The sequence below is a fragment of the Tamandua tetradactyla genome, chromosome 23 (assembly GCF_023851605.1).
Source record: "Tamandua tetradactyla isolate mTamTet1 chromosome 23, mTamTet1.pri, whole genome shotgun sequence".
In the NCBI taxonomy this organism is placed as follows: Eukaryota; Metazoa; Chordata; class Mammalia; order Pilosa; family Myrmecophagidae; genus Tamandua; species Tamandua tetradactyla.
The window spans coordinates 53,855,520-53,872,618 of NC_135349.1; the positions used below are offsets into that span (position 1 = coordinate 53,855,520).

The 17,099-nt window shown below is 49.6% G+C and overlaps 1 protein-coding gene across 3 annotated transcripts in view; it reads right to left on the bottom strand.

Annotated features, from left to right (window-relative positions):
• The window catches only part of NAA60 (N-alpha-acetyltransferase 60, NatF catalytic subunit), a 60,404-nt gene that overhangs the window by 29,610 nt on the left and 13,695 nt on the right, over positions 1-17,099 (bottom strand). The window contains exon 1 of one of the 3 annotated variants that reach the window (XM_077141997.1): positions 11,913-12,008. The exons of 1 other annotated variant lie outside the window; for it this stretch is intronic. The gene's annotated coding sequence lies outside the window, so the exon portion shown is untranslated. Of the gene's footprint in view, positions 1-11,495; positions 11,660-11,912; positions 12,009-17,099 lie in introns of those variants that run through there. One more of the 3 variants, XM_077141996.1, reaches the window with a different exon arrangement.

The following is a 17,099-nucleotide window of genomic DNA, read 5'->3' on the forward strand; positions in this document are numbered from 1 at the left end:
GCCTATTTTCAGTAGTCAGAATTTGTTAATTAGTTCCACAATTGGCGTTTGATTGTGCCCAGTCCCTGCTGATGGTAAAGTCCTTTCCTTTCCCCTCTGGGAAGCGGCCTGTGGGGGAGGGGCACTGGCCACTGCAGCTTTGGGAACTCAGGGTTCTGGGGGGGCTCGCAGCCAGTCCAGCTGGTCCAGACTGGGGTACGCTGTGTGTCCGGTCACTGACATGGCCCCAGGAGCTGTTCTGTACTTTTTCTGGTTATTTAGTAGTTGTTCTGGAGGACAAACTAAAATGTGCACGTTGTTAAGCTGCCATCTTGACCCGGAAGTCTAGCCATGTTTCTTGAAGATGACTGTATAATGATACAGCTTTCACAATGTGACTGTGTGATTGTGAAAACCTTGTGTCTGATGCTCCTTTTATTTACCTTATCATGAGTAAAACATATGGAATAAAGATGAATAATAGGGAGAACAAATGTTAAATTTATATTGAAATGCTAGTGATCGGTGAGGGGGAGGGGTGGGGAGTATGGTATGTATGAATTTTTTTTCTGTTTTCTTTTTCTTTCTTTTTCTGAATAGATGCAAACGTTCCAAGAAATGATCGTGATGATGAATATGCAACTATGTGATGATATTGTGAATCATTGATTATATATGTAGAACGGAATGATCAAAAGAATGTTTGAGTTTGGTGTTTTTTGGTATTTAAAAAAAAAAACACCCTCACTTAGCACATCAGATTTTTCACAAGTGGTCACAACACCAAGTTCTTACAAAGCAGGGTGTTTACTGTCCAGCATCTCTTCCCCCGGTCGCTGGGCCTGCCTCTTCAAGCCGTAGCGTAGGACGCTCTGGCACCTGGGCCTCTGGGCCACTCACAGCTCCAAGGGCTATGAAAGTGCTTCTTGAGTGGTCACCTAGTTCTTAGGAAATGAGCTGCTCAGCCAAAAGACATCATTAGATTCCCAAGTCAGCCCTGTCCAAAATAATCTACCCCAGGCTAGGGCTTGCTCCCTAGTGACCCAGGTAAAGGCCATCAGTCTTAATCCAAGGATGACAAAGGTCAGGGGTCAAGGACCCTCCCACGGCTGGCAGGATGGGGCCCAGCTCATCACATTCACCCCAGAGGTGCTGCTGTCCTCAAGGTTCCAGGTCACATGTGACCCTCCTGTCCCCAGCAAGGGGAAGGGCTCAGACAATGAGTCCAGCCTCTGTGAACTGACCTCTTGAGCCTCCCCTGAAAGGGAGATGGCCGGACCCTCACGGGTTGCTCCAAGACTGGAACAGGTCAGTGATGTTGGAGTGCTGGGAGCAGGGCTTGGCACGGGGGGAGCTGCCATCACTGAGCTGTCGCGGCCCCAGCCCGATCCCTGGTACAGCCCGGCTACTTCTCGGGACATCACCCTGGCCTTCTGGGTAGCTTGCTCTGATTCCTAAATGATGCCGTTCATGGTTTGGCTCCAGGGCAGCCCAGGTGGCCCAGGCTCATCTTTTCTCTGGACTGTGTCCCAGGTCCTTAGATACCAGGGACCTGCATCCATGTGCTGCTACCCCAGACATGTGCACAGATATTATCTGGTAACACACACACGCACACACAGACACACAGTAATGAAGACCTCTTACAAGTTAGAACAGAAGAGTCAACAGAAGGTGTGACTCTTGCTGGGTGTGAGAAAAGCATCACGGTTCTGTATGGAAATGTCCAAATTCCTTAGAGAAGCACACTGGATATACAGGGGCAAAATGATAGACTGTTCTGGAATTTCGTTTAATTGGAACCAAGTGGCAAAATGTTAATAATTGTTGAATTCAGATGACGGACATGTGGAGGTATGCTGTTCTACTTTAGTGGATGTTAAGATGTTCCTTATTAAAAAATAGCAATTTCTGATTTCACAGAGGTTGGGTTTTGGGTGCAGAAGGAATACAGGGCGCCAGGGTGGGACAGCTCAGGCGCTCTGCTCTGGGACTTGGAAAAGCAGCGTTAGGCCCTGGCAGCAAGCGCTGTGGCCTCGGGAAGATTCCTGACCGGGAACAAGGAGCTATCAGCAAACCGCAGGCGGCCAGCTGGCTTGCCCTGAGTCTACCTGGCTCAGCGAGTCCATTTGGGGGGAGACCCAGCCTGGAGTCCAAGCTGACCATGACCTGCAGCCTCCCGGGCAGCCCAGGAACGGAGGTGAGCTGTGTCTTCAGAAGGCGTGCGTCCCTGGGGGCTGTATGGCCTGGGGAATTCACCTAAGGTGCTAAGCATCCATCAAAGGACCAGCTCAGGCAGGGTCCCCACTTCTCTCCATTCAGGGTCAAGAGAAATGGGAAACTCAGGAAGGCCCTGTCAAAACTCAGGCTCTGGGGACAGAATCGACAATCCTACATCACCGAAGGCTAAGATGAAGCCATCCTCCCAGTTCAGACTTTTCAGGGACAAAGGCCAACGCACATGGCCCTCCCCTTCCTGCAGCAGCCTGGAGGAAAATCCTGGTGGGCATGCCCAACTGCACCCCACTCCCCCAATCCCAGCGGTATCGTGCGGACCACGTGTAAAACCCTGATCCTACTCCCCCATGCAGACATAATCCCTACTGCTCAGAGACGGAGGGGCCCAAGCGGGAGCTGCCTTCAGCTCACCAACAATCAGCCCTAACGTGGAACAGCCCCCACTGTCCACTGACAGGTGAACAGATAATCAAACTGGTCGAGCTAAAGAGCAGGCCATCATGGAGCCAAAAAAGGGCTGAAGTTCCGATACAGGCTGCAGGATGGATGGGCCTTGAAAACAGAATGCTCAGTGCAAGAAGCCAGACACAAAAGGACAAATGCCGCATGACTCCATTTATATGAAATGTCCAGAACAGGCAAATCCATAGAGACAGAAAGCAGATTAGTGGCTGCCGGGGGCTGGGGGATTTGGGAATATTTGGAGGGAGAGGGTTAAGGATATGGAGCTCCTTTTTTGGGGTAAGGAAAATGCTCTAAAATTGACTGTGGCAATGAATGTACACACAGCTCTGTGAAAATAATAAAACCACTGAATCGTATACGTGCATGGGTGAAATATATGGTATATGACTCATTTCAATTTAAACTGTTAAAAACAAAATAAAAACAAAACTACAGCTTTAATCCTGAGACTGGAAGATTCTTTGGTGAGAAAATGGCTAAACTGCATTCCTTCTACAAGGAGTCATAGGAGATACCAAAAAGAATCAAAAGCCTTGCAGTCTACAAAGTCAAACCACGATGATCTGAGTCACCCAGGGTTGTCTGGCAAGCAGGGCTGATTTGGACCCCATCTCCCAGGCACATAGAGGGCCCTGCCTCCATGCCAGGCACACCGGGGTGAGGGGTGGGAGGACTCCGAGAAGGCCGAGGCTGAAGAGCAGGGAGCAGTAGCAGAAACACACAGCCTCACAGGGATGAGAAGGGCCACCAGCCCACCACGGGCAGGTCTGGAGGTTTATTCCAGATTCGGGCCAATTTTAATGTTCATTTCTACACACACACAGACACACACACAATCAGTTGCTGGCTTGAGAGCAAGAGGACATTATAAAATCTTATCCAAGCACTCCTGTGTTGTCTACGCATTTTCACAGGGTGGCTGCTTAGATGCTTTGGAGAAAGGAAAGAGGCCCCACTCAGATTTCCCTGGGCTGACAAATCAAGGCAAGCCATAAATCACAGCATAAACCCCCAAATCAACTGTCACCTCGAGTACTTGACCTGTGCCAGTAAAACAAATGTGGCCCTCCCGCCAGGAGAACCAGGTCAGATGGGGCCGTCCGGGGCTTTAACAGGTCCAGTGGAAGATTCAAGCTCAGGTCAGCAGGCCCTGGAGGTTGCATCTGCTGAGCCCGGGGTATTCAGGATGGAGGGCAAAGGTGCTGTGATGAGCCTCCCCGGCCGGGCGCCCCAGCTGGTGGCTGACCAGGAGCTGCACAAGAGCAGGCAGATCAGAGCCAGGGCCCCAAAGTGATAGACAAGGGAAGAGCGGGGAGAGGGAGTGCAAAGAGGCAGGGTCTTCAATCTCCATGGGTGCCTAGCACAGTGGACTGACCACAAAGAGCCCGGGGACTTTCTGTATTATCATGACTGCGGTGGCTGCAAGTATACAAACATTTGTCAAAAAAGTGTACAGTGAAGTGGGTGCGTTTTATTGTATTTATTGTATTTATTATATTTCAATAAAGTTGACTTTAAAACATCTCTTAAAAATCTGTGTGTTGGGCGGGCCACAGTGGCTCAGCAGGCAGAGTTCTCGCCTCTCGTGCAGGAGACCAGGGTTTGATACCCGGTGTCTGTCCATGCAAAAAAAAAAAAAAAAAAAAAATCTGTGTGTTCAGGCTAGATGACAAAGAGAGAGCTCTAAAATAAATAAGTGTCTCCCATGTGCTGGGACTTTTTTTTTTTTCTGGTGTCCCTGGGGCAAGGCTCTTGACCAAAGGGGCAGGATGTGTTCCCTATCCAACTTTCAGAAAAATCTCTGGACTCTGAGAAACAATGCTATTTGTGGATTCTTGTGTCACTATTAAAAATACTTCCATCGGGCGGGCCGCGGTGGCTCAGCGGGCAAGAGTGCTTGCCTGCCGTGCCGGAGGACCCCGGTTCGATTCCCGGCCCCAGCCCATGTAAAAAACAAACAAACAAACAAAATATAATAAAACAAGAAAATGTTTAAAAATGTTTCCCTTTCTTCCTCCCTTCCTTCCTTCCATCCTTCCTTCCTTCTCTGTCTTTCCTTCCTTTCCTCCCTCTCTCTTAAAAAAAAAAAAAAAAAAAAAATACTTCCATGTTTCCAAAGACTAGTTCTTTAGATGGTTCAATTTTAAAAACAGAAACAGGTCACATTTAAGTAAGGGGAAATGCAGCATGTTACAGTGCCCCCCCGGCCCAGCCCAACTGAGGGCAGGGGGCAGGAGGGCACTGGAAAGGGAGGCTGGAGCTGATGTGCCATGGAAGGAAGGAAGGGGTCAAAGGGAGTCAGTTTGGAGGTGAAGGCAGGGCCAGCGGTCAGTGCTGGAAGTGGCTGGTCCTCCACTGTGGGGGTGGAGAAATGAGGGGGGCCCACACCTGCTGAAAGCCCTGTGGCTGGCCATGCAGAGGTGGGGATGGGCTGCAGACAGGCTGCAGACGGGCTGGAGACTTGCCCGCTCATGCTGGCCCCCGTGCCCCATGCCTACCCCACACACCTGAGCATGGGGCCAGTAGGCCAAGGAGAGAGAAGGGGGTTCTGGAGAGTTTTCCAACACCTGTCAACTCTTTGGGTCCAGGAACCTGGGATATTTTAGGCTAGGGATGACTATGGTGAGTCACCCTAGGCTCACGGCCCCGCCCTTGGTCTGGCTAGACAGGTTGAGGCCCCTGCTGATCCACTGAGCAGTTTCATTTCTGGAGCCTGAGGGGGGTTACGACATCTCTAGTGGGCAGAGGGTTATAGAGTGGGACCCAATGTACCTCATTCAATGAGCGTGAGGTGTGACGCAGATGCTGCCTGCAGAATGCCTGGACCAGGCCTGGAAGTCAAAGCCTTCTGCAGACAGCAGCCGCTATTGCGGCAGGCAAGTTCTCTGGTGAACTGGGGGTGCACCTGCACTCGAATCTCCAGCCCCTCTCCAGATTCTTGGGACAGAAAGGCAAGGGCAGGGGCCACGCAGTTCAGGGATGAGCACCTGACATGCCAGAGCTCTGCATTATGCCTCAAGATGAGACAGGCTGGGCAGTACAATGGTGGCTCAGTGGCAAGAATTCTTGCCTGCCGAGCTGGAGACCCGGGTTTGATTCCCAGAGCTTGCCCGTGCCAAAAAAAAAAAGATGAGACAGATGTCGTTCTGATGTGAATTTCACCTTCACATTTTGCTGTTTCACCCCACGTCTGCTGTGGTGGGCGTGTGTTCGGGGCCCTGGTGCACCGGCATCCCCCACCTCCACCCCCAGCCAGCACGAGGTTCCTTCCCAAGCATCTGGGCCAACCTGGGTCCCAGCAGCTGAGCCCCCGGGCTGTGCTGAGGATGTCCATCAGTGCTGACAGAGGCTGGCGAGTTTCTACACTTGCCAAGAACGACAGGAGTGGAGGGAGTCGGGAGACCACTTGCCTTTGTGGCCCCCCTCGGACCATGCCACAGCTGGAGAACAGCAAACTGGGCTTGGGAAGGGACACAGACTAGGAGAAAAAACAGAGACCAGAAGGCGACCTGGGTGACAGGAGAAAGAACAAGTGCTGCCAAGAGCAGCGCCCCGGACCTCACGGCGCAGGTTCACGCTGGAAGACACAGGCTGGCGGGTACAGACAGGGGGCTGCTGGGGGGGGCCTACTCCCCTCCCCCGGGGCTTTTCAAACCGGGGCCTTGGTGGCAGGCCACCTGCCAGGGGCAGTCCTTAATAATTAAGACTGAGTGAGCGGGTCAACCAGTTTGGCTTAACAATAAAACAAATGACAACACCAACAAAAATATCAGTAAAAACTGGCTTTTTTTGTGGGAGGTGGAATCAAAGAATGTAAAATATACTTATTTAATCAGCATTCCTGATTAAGATCCAAGATCAGACCCTACATAGGGTTTCTCTGTTCCCCCAGAGCGGACATGAATGGTGCAGGAAATTCTCAGTGCTGCTGAGCTGCAAGTGGGTGAGATGGAAACTGAAGGTGCTCAGTTTACAGGGAAAAGGACAGTGACAGTGAATCAGGTTTCGCCCGGAAATGAAATCCGCAGGCAGCACCCAGAGCTGCCCTCCTTCCCTCTTCCCACCTCGCTTTCTTGGGCTTCACTTGCTATTTCTTTTTTTAACCTCTGCATCTCAGGATTTGTATTTAAGATCCTTCAGAATCAGATAAACGCTAAATGTGAAAATGGGTCAAATCTGGTGGAAGAGACCACCTGATCACTAGGTTAACTTTTTTTTTTGGTATGCTGTAGGGTAGGGTCACATTTCATTATTTTTCCATGTGCATATCCCGTTATTGCAGCCCCATCTGTTGAAATTTTGGTTTGTTTGTTTTTTGTCTGTTTGTTTAGCTTGCTTGCTGTTTGGGAAGTGCATGGAACAGTAATGAAACCCAGGTCTCCCGCATGGCAGGCAGGAATTCTACCATTGAACTACGTGTGCATCCTCTAGGTTAACTTCTATAACAAAAACAATTTTTTCAAAAACCTGTCAGCATTTGCCTCTGCAACTGTGGCAGATGTCTGCGCTTTGCATTGCTCATTTCTGTCTAAACTTTTATACAGTGAGCCTGGGCTATTTTTATAATATGAAAATAATAAAGGCTTGTAGTACCGTGTGGAAATTATGTATCCATTTTTATATTAAAATAATCTTGTGGGTTGTTTTTAACTAGTGAGAACTCTTCAAATTTTAAGTAGACTTCTCACTCATTTTGCCCCAAAATAGACTCTCTAAGCACCAACCTTTAAAGCCTGCAACCTTGGAAAAGCACAGCCTTTTGTGCACTGATGCTAGAAATAAATGTTCTAAACACAGATTGGAAGTTGGAATGAAGCGAAGAGGAGGTAGCTGTGGACAGGACACAGAATAGCAAAACCTTTTAACGGGTGCGTTCCTGGGTAACCACTAAAACACAATTTTGGTGGCTATATAAAATCCAATATTTTAAAGTCTTTAGGAGTTTCAAGATAACCATGGGTTTCTTTTCTTGAGGGAGAGGAACGCTCTTTTTAAAACTTTTTTTTAACTGTAAACTCCACACTCATTACAAAATAAAAATTCACATGCAATATAAGGCAAAAATTTTAAATTCCCTACCTCTTATTCTATCCCCAGCGTAACTACTGTTAACAGTTACTTGAGTTTCCTACAAGCAAAATTTATTTTAATCGGAGGACGCCTGAGGGGCTGCCGGGAGGGGTTGCCCAGCTGTGCTTGTGCAGCGACTGCTCAGCAAGCGGTGAATGTAATATCCTGTTTGAATATTTCAAGAAAAAGCTTAAAAATAGGAGGCCAGAGGAAAAGCCAATTAATTTGGGACTAAAGGTGGACAGAGAATAGCAGCAAATGTCTAACTAACAAGATACAATAAAGATAAAAGAATAATCTCTGAGCAGTTTCCATCTAGAGCCAGAACAAGTCAATTTCCAAAGGATACAAGTTGAAAGAAAAAGTATCGGAAAGGGCTCCCCTGAATGTCACAGGAATGACAGAAATATTGTTGGATTAACAGTTTCCAGACATGAATTTTTTTTAGTACCTAAAGGAAAATTACCATATCTGCTCTTTTATAAAATGCAAAGGCTCTACTCTGATATTTACTTTTAAGATGGGCTCAAATTTCAACGCCTTACTGCCCAAAGAGATCCTATTTTCAGGAATACAGAAAACCAAAACAGGGGAACACAACGATGTTTAGTAATAATAACTATACAACAAGAAACAGAGCTGGAAGATTTTTTTTTTAATGGGATCTGTTAAAGATGACAAAGCTCTTTTGTCAACCTCTGCAAACAGATGGAATAAAGGCTTTCTTACTATTTGTTCTGCTTCTCTTTCCACAACCCCCTTCTCTTTGCTTCATTACAACTTCCAATCTTCCTTTGGAACATTTGTTTCTGACATCAGTGCACAAAATGTCATGCTGTTCAAAGTATATGGGGTTTAAATGTTGGTGCTGAGAGTCTATTTTGAGGCAAAAAGGATAAACATTCTACTTATAATCTGAAGAGACCCTGAAATGTCTCTAAATTGCCCCACTCACAGGAGGCCCTCCTCCCATGGTTTTTGGAGGTGCCTGGCTCCTCCCAGCCACATGGGCCCTGCCTGAGCTGAAAGTCTGACTCAGTTGAAGGGATGGGAAGTCTGAGGCTGCCACGACGGAACTAGAGGCAGACTGTCATCTGCTGTCCTCACCTTGGCTTGGGGCTGTGGCCACCCTGGAGTGACTGTCAGGTTTCTGCCAGCCTTTGCAGAGGGCCACCAGGGCTCCCTCAAGCACTAGCTCGACTGCCGACAGGGACTACAGACCACTGCCTGCAGACTGCCCTCTGGCTCCCCATTCACCCCCCTTCCCATCACTCCACAAGCACTCAGCAAAGGTCTTACTGTGCATCTCAGGACAGTAACCCTACCATACCCTCTGCAGCTTTTCAAACACATAGGCTTTCTTTAATCAGCAGTGGCTGTGAAATGCCCCGCCAGCCAGCTCTTCTCAGAGGTCACGTTGAAAAGAATATTCAGAAGGCAGCTTGACCCTGGAGTTATCGAAAGCACTTAAAAATATTTGCTGAATCAAATTCAGCATTTGCGATTAGCCAGAAGGAGACCCAAAACCTCCAGAGTCGTTTTGCAAATCAGCATTTTACTTGAATGCACTTCACACAGAGATGCATAAGCAGAGCTACCTTGGATTCAGAGGTCCACACCCTGGCTCTGCTTCCTGCAAATGAGAAATAGAGATGAAGATCATTGGAGGGCTTTGTGGGTTCCCTCCAGAAAGAGATGCTGATGGAAGCTGATAGAGAGAGGAGGAGGTCGGTATGGAGGAGCCCCCATTTAAGAACAGACGGTGCCTGGTAAGTAGCCAGTTTTCTATCCAGATTGGGGGGGGGGGCAGCTGTCATCGTTGCAATGGGGACCACTGGGCTCTTCCAGCAGAGCACAGGCCTGGGCACGGCGCTCAACATGGAGAGTTCTAAAGGCTCTTCTTTGCATGGTTCCCGTTTCCCAGGGCTGCAGCCAATGTGCCACTAACCTGTCCACGTGGCCTAAGCATACCTCCTGCCACCAGAAGCCAAAACGCTGTCAGTGGGACACTGAGGCACAGAGCAGCATCCTTCACAGCCCGAATCTCAAGTGTAAATTATCTTATCCTCAGTGTCCTAACATCCAGGAGTTTTCTTCCATGCTGCTCAGAAGCTACTACATGCTGTTGCTAAGCAACTTCTACCAGTCACATCGAAAAATACTCTCCACGCTGGCTGTGAGTGGGTGTGGTTAAAATAAACACAGTGACAAAGTCACTTCAAGTTACAATCAGGAGAAGCTAAAGATAGGACATGCACAGACCTTTTAAAAAACTGTCTTTGTATTTTTATTCTAGTATACCAATACCAAACAAGTCCAAAACTTGACTTTGTTACTTACAGGTTTTAACTCTTTTTCCCAGAAACCCAGCAGTCTGGAAGCTCAGTGGGATGAGGCTCCAGCAAACCACAACCTGATGGAGAAGAAGCCCCCCCTTTACACATTAACTCAGGTGGGTGTGAAGTCCGAGAAAAGGCTAGCGGAAGACCTGTGTTCACTGTCAGGCTCCCTGTGTCCTTTTGGAAAGATGAGTGCGACATATATTCCTGCCACCACTGAGTTTCTAGTCTTTGATACTATTTTCTCTAATCAAGCTTAAAGCAATTCAGGAATTTTTATAAACATATATATATGTGAAATATACCTATAAATAATAAATATATAATATAAATTAAAATATATCCATTTTAAAAGGAGCTTGGAACAAATTAACTCAATGAGGTGGCCACACAGCCTCTAACACCTCTACATCAAAAGTCTTACATGTGGGGCAGTATTTCCAAAAACGACCTTAGCAGTCACTTAAATTTCCCTGTTCATTAACTAGAGCCTCGGGACATATCTGTGGTTGGCAATGCTCCCTCCAGCTCTGCGGCTTGGATTAACTACCACTCCAGACAGGACCCGGACCTGGCCTGCTGGGTTGTTAACCTTTCCCTCCCGGGCTGGAATGGCTCAACGTCTCAGCAGTCTGAAAACAGGCGGATGAAGCAACCAGGGCCCCCCTTCATGGCAGACTCACTCCCCTTGAGATCCCCAAGCCCGGGGATCCAGCCCTGGCCCGGCACACAGCTATCTGTGGTTCATCACGACTGGTCCAGAGAAGGCCCCGCGGCCTCGCCAAACTTTTTTTTTCCGCCGGGACAAACCCCAGAAGCTACAGGTGCTCTCCTGTTCCACGCGAAGGGCCCAATTCGGAAGAGCAAAAGGCCCCAAGAGTCAGAGTCGGTGTGTGGTCCGCATGACCAGTCTGCAGATTATCAGGAACGCAAGGAATTGATCTGTCTTCACACTAGAAGGTAGAGCTAAAGGTGCAGGACGCAAAAAAGACTAAGGCAGAGCCCTGGGCTTCCAGGACTTCACAGGAGGGAGTGCAGGTCGGCAAATAACCAGGCAGTGCAACAAGTGCCAGGATGGAGGGAAGGTCAGGGAGGGGAAAAGGCTTAGCAGGCGCGAAGAGGCGCGACGAGCAGGCTGCCCTTGGGTTTTCGATCTCTCCAGCCACTCGACTTCGGGCCCGGCACGGGGCGGCCCCAGGCGAAAGGATCAAAGCCCAGAAAAGCTGAGAGCCGCGGCCGTGTCCCCCACCCCAGCTGCCTTCCACCCGGCCCCGTCGGGCCTGCCCTCCTGCCCGTCACGGTCCCCTCACCCGGCCGGCTCGGCCCGCGCCTCCGCCCACCCCCGCCCCACGCAGGCTCGAGCCCCGGCGGGCCCCGGCAGCGACGGCCGCGCCCCCACCTCACCTTGGACGGGAGCCGGCGGCAGCTGACGGCGTCGTGGGACTCAGCGCATCCCCGGGTCGCAGGCAGCCGGGAAGTGTGGGCCCGCGCGGAGCCCGCAACGAGTTACGTAACCGGCAGGGGCCGCAACCGGGACGGAGGCGGCGACAGCCGGCGGCACTTCCGCCTCCCGCGCCGGCCCGGCGGCGCAGGCCGGAAGCCCATTGGCCAATGGCCCCCACATGAGGCCGCCCTCCCTGAGGCCGCCGCCGCCATCTTAGAAGCGGGCGGGCCGAGCGCGAAGCCGGCGGGGGTTCGCGCTGGCTGGGAGTCCCGGGGACTCCAAGCGTCTCCGCCGCCGAGCAACCGCGATGTGGCGGGCCAGCTCGCTCGGGTCGGGGTTCCTTGAGCCTTGCCAGGCGTCCTAGAAGACGCACTCACAGTATTCCGGGCATCGCTCACACGTTCTTAGCTGATGGATATAGGGCTTGGACCTTCCAGTCCCGCGCGCCCGGCTGGGTGCGACCACGTGGTCAGCGTGGTTGAATGAAGCTGTTGAGCGCTGGCTCCCCGCGAACAATCGGCGGCCCAGGGGCCCCGCCCTGCTGTAGCCCCGACGACACCTGCCAGCCCGGTGCTTCCCCCCCCCCTCCCCCCGCCCGCCCGGGCGAGCAGGCCCGCGTCGGGCAGTTGACCCAGAGGTTACCAGCGGGCCTGCGCGGAGCAAAATCCCATGCTGGCTTTAGAGCAGCTTTGTTCTCTGCTTTCAAATAATGACAGTGTCTCCGGACCGAAAACGCTCTGCTGCAGCCACAGCTAAAATAATTAACCCTTCAAGGACGTCATTCTTATCCGGGAATAATAAGCCTTAGCGTATTTGAAATGAAATAACATCATCTTAGAAATACTAAATGCATATCTTTGTAACATTTTACAAGGAGAAAGGACCTAAAAACGTGAAGAATTAAAGGTAATTGGTATCATATGTACAGCAGGAGTAGTATCAGGTTGATTTATAATAACAAGAAATGGATACTCTCTCCATAGTGTTCCCCATGATAGGAGGTATAGTGGAGTCCTGATTTAGGTAAAGCAGACAGTGTTTTATATTTCCTTTTTGTAAGAGCTCCTGTAAGTTCCCTGTTTGTTTGTTTTAAATGGGCTGGAAAATCACTGGGACAATAAAAGATCAGTGTAACACTGTTTACAGTGCTGTAGAGTTACAGTGTCAGGAGAGACACCTAAAGAGATGGCAACAACAAAGCACGACTCACGAGAGGCAGCGCCAGGTCACTTCACCAGCGGGCGCTAGTCCCCCTGGGCAGGAGGACTGATGCGTGGGCCCCGCAGGGAAGTATTCCCCGTGCAGCGCCCCTCCCGAGCGCCCCGGGCCCCTTCCAGGCCAGGGACAGACCCACCTGGGGGTATGAGCTGGAGGCCTGAATGTCTGCCCCCCCAGAGCCATTTACAAACACTGGGACAATCCGGTTTTGCCCCACTGGGCCGACACCTCTGGCCCCGAGCCCGGGATGCAGGTGTGGGTCCCAGGAAAGGTGCCGGCCACCTAGGACCTTCCCTTCCATACACAGGTTTAAGTAACACGAACACGCTATTATCATAAGCAAAGATGCCACCAGAAACCGTGCCTGGGCCTGTTCAGAAACATCTTGAGCACTCTGCACAATTATATGTAGTAGGTCGTTAATAAATTAATTTATAATTAAACTTGTTCCAAAAAAGATTTAAGATGGATTAGAAAGACCCAAAGAATTAGGCAAGATAAATGAGTGTATGAGGAAGTAAAGATAGGAAAGTCAAGCAAGATGGGTGTGTAAAATACATACCATAAAGTCCTACATACTTTCTAGAGATGAGCCCAAATTTAGGAAAATTTGTCCCAAGTCTTCCAGGATCCAACTTGAAGAGAGGAAGAGCGCCTTTGGCATTGGCTAATGGGCCCCCAGTATCCTTTCTCTCATACCTTCCTGTTTCCCTTTTTAAATAACTGCTTTATCATACTTTCTTGGACTACATACTTGGACTACATACTTGTAGTCCTGGGCCTCCCCACCACCACCACCCCTCGCCCCCACCAGGACAAATGGCTGTCTAGCTGGGGGATATTTTTCAGCCTTCCGTCCTGCCAGGTGAGACTAGGTGCTGAAGTTCTCACCAGCGGACCGGAGTGATGCAGGCAGTTGGCTGCATCCTGCAGAGGAAATTGCTTAAAAATTAATAATTGGTGACTCTGGGGGAACAGATGTTTTTCTGCACTATGCTTTCAAATTTCCAAAATAAAAAGATGGCATCAAAAAAGGGATTTGTCTGTCTTCTCCATCTCCACTGGCTGGAACACAGGTGCAGTGGCCAGCCCCTTCCTTACCCCACAAAGCGTGGTCTGAGGTTCAGCCATGGGGCCACAGCACCACAAGGGAGCTGTTAACAAGGCCGCGCCTCAGGCCTCACCCCAGAGGGATGGAATCTGAATCTGCATTTAAAGAGATCTCCAGATGAGACCACTCCCCAGGTGGTGGGAGAGTGCGGTTCTAGTTTGCTAGCTGCGGAATGCAATATACCAGAAACAGAATGGCTTTTAAAAAGGGGAATTTAATGATTTGCTAGTTTACAGTTCTAAGGCCGAGAAAATGTCCCAATTAAAGCGAGTCTATAGAAATGTCCAATCTAAGGCATCCAGGGAAAGATACCTTGGTTCAAGAAGGCCAATAAAGTTCAGGGTCTCCCTCTGTCAAGTGAGAAGGCTCATGGTGAACACAGTCAGGGTTTCTCTCTCATCTGGAAGGGCACATGGCGAACACGGCGTCATCTGCTAGCTTCTTCTCCTGGGTTCCTGTTTCATGAAGCTCCCAGGGAGGCATTTTCCCTCTTCATTTCCAAAGGTCACTGGTTGGTGGACTCTGCTTCTCATGGCTATGTCATTCTGCTCTCTCTGAATCTCCCGTTCTCCCAAATGTTTCCTCTTTTACAGGACTCTAGTAAACCAATCAAGACCCACCCAAATGGGTGGAGACATGTAGTCACCTAATCCAGTTTGACAACCACTCTTGACTAAATCACATCATCCAGGGAGATGAATTCTGATTACAGTTTCAAACATACAGTATTGAATAGGGATTATTCTACCTTTATGAAATGGGATTTTGATTAAAACATGGCTTTTCTAGGGGGCAAACATCCTTTCAAACCAGCACAGCCGCCATTCAGTTGTTTCCAGGGCTTTATGCACAGCCCTGTAAGGTGAACTGTGCAAACTGAAAACGACTTGTCTATCCACTCAAACTTTCAAAGCACTGCTTTTACACACAGACAAGAAAATAGTCACAATGGCAGTTTTTCCCAGGGCTTGCCGTGTGCCAGGTAACACGGTAAGCCTGTTACGTGGGCTCTCACCAACCCTCGCGGTTCTTTCAGTTAGGTATCCTGTTACCACCACGGCGTCCCAGGCAGTTGTCTCCTTAAAAACCTTAGCACCCTTTCCCAATGCGCAGGAGGCATTGGCTCCCTAGCTCCCAAATGGTCCCAGCTGGGCTCAGTCATTAAGGTCATGCCACTTTCCCTTGGCCAGGTGACTGCTTCATATAACATAAGCTCACACAAGTCATTGGGGACATTTCCTGTCGCAGGCATTGCATCAGGAATGGGCTAAGCAGTGCCGAGCTCAGACTCTGTGGTCCTCCCAGCCTTTGCCCTTCTGATTTCCTTCTCTTCCCTGACTCCGCCATGTCTTAAGAGATTCCTTTCACTTAATTTAAAGGTCACTAGCTTAATAATGACCATCCTTTCTTTCAATTTATGTGCTGAACTCTTAAATTAGGAAAAACAAAACATCCTTTTGGAGAAGCAAACAGCAAATGTCCATCACAATTTTGCCTATTTTTCTTATTGGATTGCCCTCCCCCTTTTTTGTTATCAGTTTATCAATAGCCTTTGCATGGAGCTGAGGTTAACCCTTCTTCTGTGCATGTGTTGCAGATGCTTCCCCCAGCATATAATTTCTTTTGAGTGTCCTTTACCATACAAAAGTTAAAATTTGTTTATAGTGTGATATAACTTCCTTTGACTTTGCGGTTGGGGATTTTCTTTCTTGTCTAATGATGTTTTCCACTACAAAGATGAATAAATTGGCCAGTTACATTGGTCAGGATGGGTTAGGGATGCAGTGGTAAAAAAACGACAAGAACGACAACTATGAAATTGCTGTAACTGAATCTGTTCCCATCATCGAATTTGGGTAAAGCTGTTCTTGGTCTCCTCCAGAGAATCCAGTTCACCAGGAGCAACCTATTCTGAAGTTCTGCCTACTCCTCCTTCCTCTGCTTAGGAGTTCTCCTTGGGCCTATTGCTATTTTGCTTTTGCCTACTCATTACTCTTTCCTTCTAGAGGTACTACAAGTGGAGAAGAGCCCGTGGGCCCTATACCCATATCTCAGGCTACCAAGCAGCTGATCAGGTTTCCCCACCAATGCCCAGACATGCAGCGATCAATATGGCAGCTAACATCCGTGGAGACAGCCCTACACACCCTTCTGATCAATTTCCTAGGGAAAAGTCCTAGAACGTTGGCTGAAAGTACACAGGTTTTAAACTTTGAAACGAACACCAAGGTGCCTGCCAGAAAGGTCTTAACCAACTTACTCTCACAGCAGGAGGGCAAAGACCCCCTCCCGACGCCGGCACCCCCAGGGGGCTGTGTGCTTTCCTTCCCACTCTGCAGTCTTAAGTGGAAAAGATCTCATTTTAATTCTCATTGCTTAGTAAGTTGGAACATTTTTTTCTATTTTTATTCCTTATATAATGACTTTTACAGATGTGTCAAACACACAATTTTGGTTAAACGTGGGTTCTGACATTTAACATTTTATTTTTCAGAGTAAAGCGTGCCTGTGGTGAAAACCTTTAAGCAGAATCAAAGGGTACACAATGAAAAGCGGCTTCCCTTACTCTGCAGATGGAGCTCTTCAAGCAAGCATTGCCACCTGCTTCCTGGTGTCCCTTCAGAGAGGCTGTTTGCATGGAGAAGCAACATTGTTATTGATTTTTCATGCTCCATGAGGAAGTAGAAAAGCCCCTCCATCAATTCTGGTCTCACAGTCCTTGAAGAATAGTCGTGCCCGGCCCTCCTTTCTCCAGGAGGGCCCCTGACTGCAGACTGAGCTCTGAGGGGGCTTGAGCTGGCAGGGAGGGAGGAGCTCCCCAGAGGGACAGCCCAGGGGCACGCCACCCTCCCGCCAACTCCCTCCCGGGTCTCCTTCAAGGTGGAAGGCGCTTGCGCTCAGTTTCCTCACACCCTGGGCTCCTAGGGGTGTCTGAGGCCTGTGGTTCCAGGCAGAACCAGGAGCAGCCCTTGTTCATGGACACCTCAGCCGACTCTTGGATTGCTTTGGAGCCAAGCCGCGGAACCCAAAACCCCAATGTCACAGAGCTGTCTTCCAGGTGCAGCCTGTGTCCTCCTTGGGCTGTAGAGGAAGCCCTGCAGGTGCAGCCCTCCCCATGAGACCCACCAGACGTACACAACCCACTGTATGCACGCATACACACACACTCAAGGCCCCCCACATGCCCCCTCCAAGTGGCCCATGCCCGGGGTTCCTGGGAGAACCTCAGCCCCCT